Source organism: Bombyx mori, chromosome 19, assembly GCF_030269925.1.
Source record: "Bombyx mori chromosome 19, ASM3026992v2".
Classification (NCBI taxonomy): Eukaryota; Metazoa; Arthropoda; class Insecta; order Lepidoptera; family Bombycidae; genus Bombyx; species Bombyx mori.
This window is the reverse complement of record NC_085125.1, coordinates 4,821,305-4,825,185: the sequence shown is the minus strand read 5'-3', so window position 1 is coordinate 4,825,185 and position 3,881 is coordinate 4,821,305.

The window sequence follows — 3,881 nt, the reverse complement described above, 5'->3', positions numbered from 1 at the left end:
GGCATTCTTCCCGTAATTGTCACGCGCGCCCTCGATGCGTCAAGTGTTTGGACGATCACGCCACGACTCTTTGCACACGCGACCAAAAAACCGCGACGGAACCACCTAGCTGCGTCCTGTGCCAAACACAGGGTCACCCCGCGAATTACCGTGGATGCCCCCGAGCCCCTAAAATAAATCGTCGCGTCGCGCGCCAAAACCGCCTCCGAGCTTCCGGCCCTGACATCAAAGCCACGGCACCCTCTGTGCCGAAGGCTAAGCCTGCCTTCGTGCCGGCGCCGGTGCCCAGCGGCTCGGCCTGGGCTAAACCGTTGCCGTACACGAACACGGCTGTAGCTCCCTCCCCCGCGATTCGTCCCGCCCCCGCGATACGTCCCTCCCCCGTGATTCGTACCTCCCCCCCGACCAGCACTCCGACCGCGTCCGACAATCTCGCTCTAGCGATCGACTTTTTTCAGTCGATCAACTTTGAGCGTGTTAATGCTTTGGGTGACGCCATTCGCGCCGCCTCCACTGCACAACACTTCATCGCCGTTGTACAAGAATACGCTGACGTATACGCGTCGTTAAATACGTACGTCCTCCCCTCACTCCGCCGGTAATCAATGGCGTATATAAGTAGAATAAAGCCCCTATCCGTAACGATAGGATTTTTTTAACGCTTACGGTCTCGCAAATCAACGTGATCAGGTTTGTGATTTTTTGCGTGACCATCAAATTGACATATTTTTGGTGCAGGAGACCCTGCTTAAGCCCGCGCGCCGCGACCCTAAAATCGCGAACTATAACATGGTTAGGAACGACAGGCTCACTGCACGTGGTGGTGGTACCGTCATTTACTATAGACGAGCCTTGCACTGCGTCCCACTCGACCCCCCCGCGCTTTCTAACATCGAAGCATCAGTATGCCGAATCTCACTGACTGGACACGCGCCGATCGTTATCGCGTCCGTTTATCTTCCACCGGATAAGATCGTTCTAAGCAGTGATATCGAGGCGCTGCTCGGCATGGGAAGCTCTGTCATTCTGGCGGGCGACCTAAATTGTAAACACGTCAGGTGGAACTCACACACCACAACCCCGAATGGCAGGCGGCTTGACGCGTTAGTCGATGATCTCGCCTTCGATATCGTCGCTCCGCTAACCCCGACTCACTACCCGCTAAACATCGCGCATCGCCCGGATATACTCGACATAGCGTTATTAAAAAACGTGACTCTGCGCTTACACTCGATCGAAGTATTTTCAGAGTTAGATTCAGACCACAGTCCCGTCGTTATGAAGCTCGGTCGCGCTCCCGATTCCGTTCCCGTCACGAGGACTGTGGTGGATTGGCACACGCTGGGCATTAGCCTGGCTGAATCTGATCCACCATCGCTCCCGTTTAGCCCGGACTCTACCCCGTCTCCTCAGGATACCGCTGAAGCCATAGACATCTTAACGTCACACATCACCTCGACATTAGATAGGTCATCGAAGCAAGTTGTAGCGGAGGACTTCCTTCACCGCTTCAAATTGCCCGACGATATTAGGGAACTCCTTAGAGCTAAGAACGCCTCGATCCGCGCCTACGATAGGTATCCTACCGTGGATAATCGTATTCGAATGCGTGCCCTACAACGCGACGTAAAGTCTCACATCGCCGAAGTCCGAGATGCTAGATGGTCTGATTTCTTAGAAAGACTCGCGCCCTCCCAAAGGTCTTACTACCGCTTAGCTCGTACTCTCAAATCGGATACGGTAGTAACTATGCCTCCCCTCCTAGGCCCCTCAGGCCGACTCGCGGCGTTCGATGATGATGAAAAAGCAGAGCTGCTGGCCGATACATTGCAAACCCAGTGCACGCCCAGCACTCAATCCGTGGACCCTGTTCATGTAGAATTAGTAGACAGTGAGGTAGAACGCAGAGCCTCACTGCCACCCTCGGATGCGTTACCACCCGTCACCCCGATGGAAGTTAAAGACTTGATCAAAGACCTACGTCCTCGCAAGGCTCCCGGTTCCGACGGTATATCTAACCGCGTTATTAAACTTCTACCCGTCCAACTCATCGTGATGTTGGCATCTATTTTCAATGCCGCTATGGCGAACTGTATCTTTCCCGCGGTGTGGAAAGAAGCGGACGTTATCGGCATACATAAACCCGGTAAACCAAAAAATCATCCGACGAGCTACCGCCCGATTAGCCTCCTCATGTCTCTAGGCAAACTGTATGAGCGTCTGCTCTACAAACGCCTCAGAGACTTCGTCTCATCCAAGGGCATTCTCATCGATGAACAATTCGGATTCCGTCCAAATCACTCATGCGTTCAACAGGTGCACCGCCTCACGGAGCACATTCTTGTGGGGCTTAATCGACCAAAACCGTTATACACGGGAGCTCTCTTCTTCGACGTCGCAAAAGCGTTCGACAAAGTCTGGCACAATGGTTTGATTTTCAAACTATTCAACATGGGCGTGCCGGATAGTCTCGTGCTCATCATACGGGACTTCTTGTCGAACCGCTCTTTTCGATATCGAGTCGAGGGAACCCGCTCCTCCCCACGACCTCTCACAGCTGGAGTCCCGCAAGGCTCTGTCCTCTCACCCCTCCTATTTAGCTTATTCGTCAACGATATTCCCCGGTCGCCGCCGACCCATTTAGCTTTATTCGCAGACGACACGACTGTTTACTATTCTAGTAGAAATAAGTCCCTAATCGCGAAGAAGCTTCAGAGCGCAGCCCTAGCCCTAGGACAGTGGTTCCGAAAATGGCGCATAGACATCAACCCAGCGAAAAGTACTGCGGTGCTCTTTCAGAGGGGAAGCTCCACACGGATTTCCTCCCGGATTAGGAGGAGGAATCTGACACCCCCGATTACTCTCTTTAGACAACCCATACCCTGGGCTAGGAAGGTCAAGTACCTGGGCGTTACCCTGGATGCATCGATGACATTCCGCCCGCATATAAAATCAGTCCGTGACCGTGCTGCGTTTACTCTCGGTAGACTCTACCCCATGATCTGTAAGCGGAGTAAAATGTCCCTTCGGAACAAGGTGACACTTTACAAAACTTGCATAAGGCCCGTCATGACTTACGCGAGTGTGGTGTTCGCTCACGCGGCCCGCACACACATAGACACCCTCCAATCCCTACAATCCCGCTTTTGCAGGTTAGCTGTCGGGGCTCCGTGGTTCGTGAGGAACGTTGACCTACACGACGACCTGGGCCTCGAATCAATTCGGAAATACATGAAGTCAGCGTCGGAACGATACTTCGATAAGGCTATGCGTCATGATAATCGCCTTATCGTTTCCGCCGCTGACTACTCCCCGAATCCTGATCATGCAGGAGCCAGTCACCGTCGACGCCCTAGACACGTCCTTACGGATCCATCAGATCCAATAACCTTTGCATTAGATGCCTTCAGCTCTAATACTAGGAGCAGGCTTAGGGACCCCGGTAACCGTACTCGTCGAACTCGACAAAGAGGTCGACGTGCAACCTAACCCATGCATCAGCCCGCTGAGTTTCTCGCCGGATCTTCTCAGCGGGTCGCGATTCCGATTCGGTAGTAGATTCATTCGCGAAACAATTGCTCTTGAGTTGTTAGGTCTCCTTCGGAGGCGCTCGGGCAGTTGTTAGCAAATCCCGCCCTTCTTGGCTGAGCCTTTGCTCGCCCACCTGTCCTGGTGAAACTGGGAAGGCCTTCGGGCCACCAGTAAACTTTCAATCATAAAAAGAAACCGTCGCTTCTTCTTAATGTAACTTCGTGGGATCCTCCAAAAAGTCTCAGTAAATGACCACCATTTTATTGAGATTATATTTCATCCCATATAATCTCATCTCATTTTATTTCATTTCGTTTTCATTTCATTTCATAATATCATTTTTCATATAA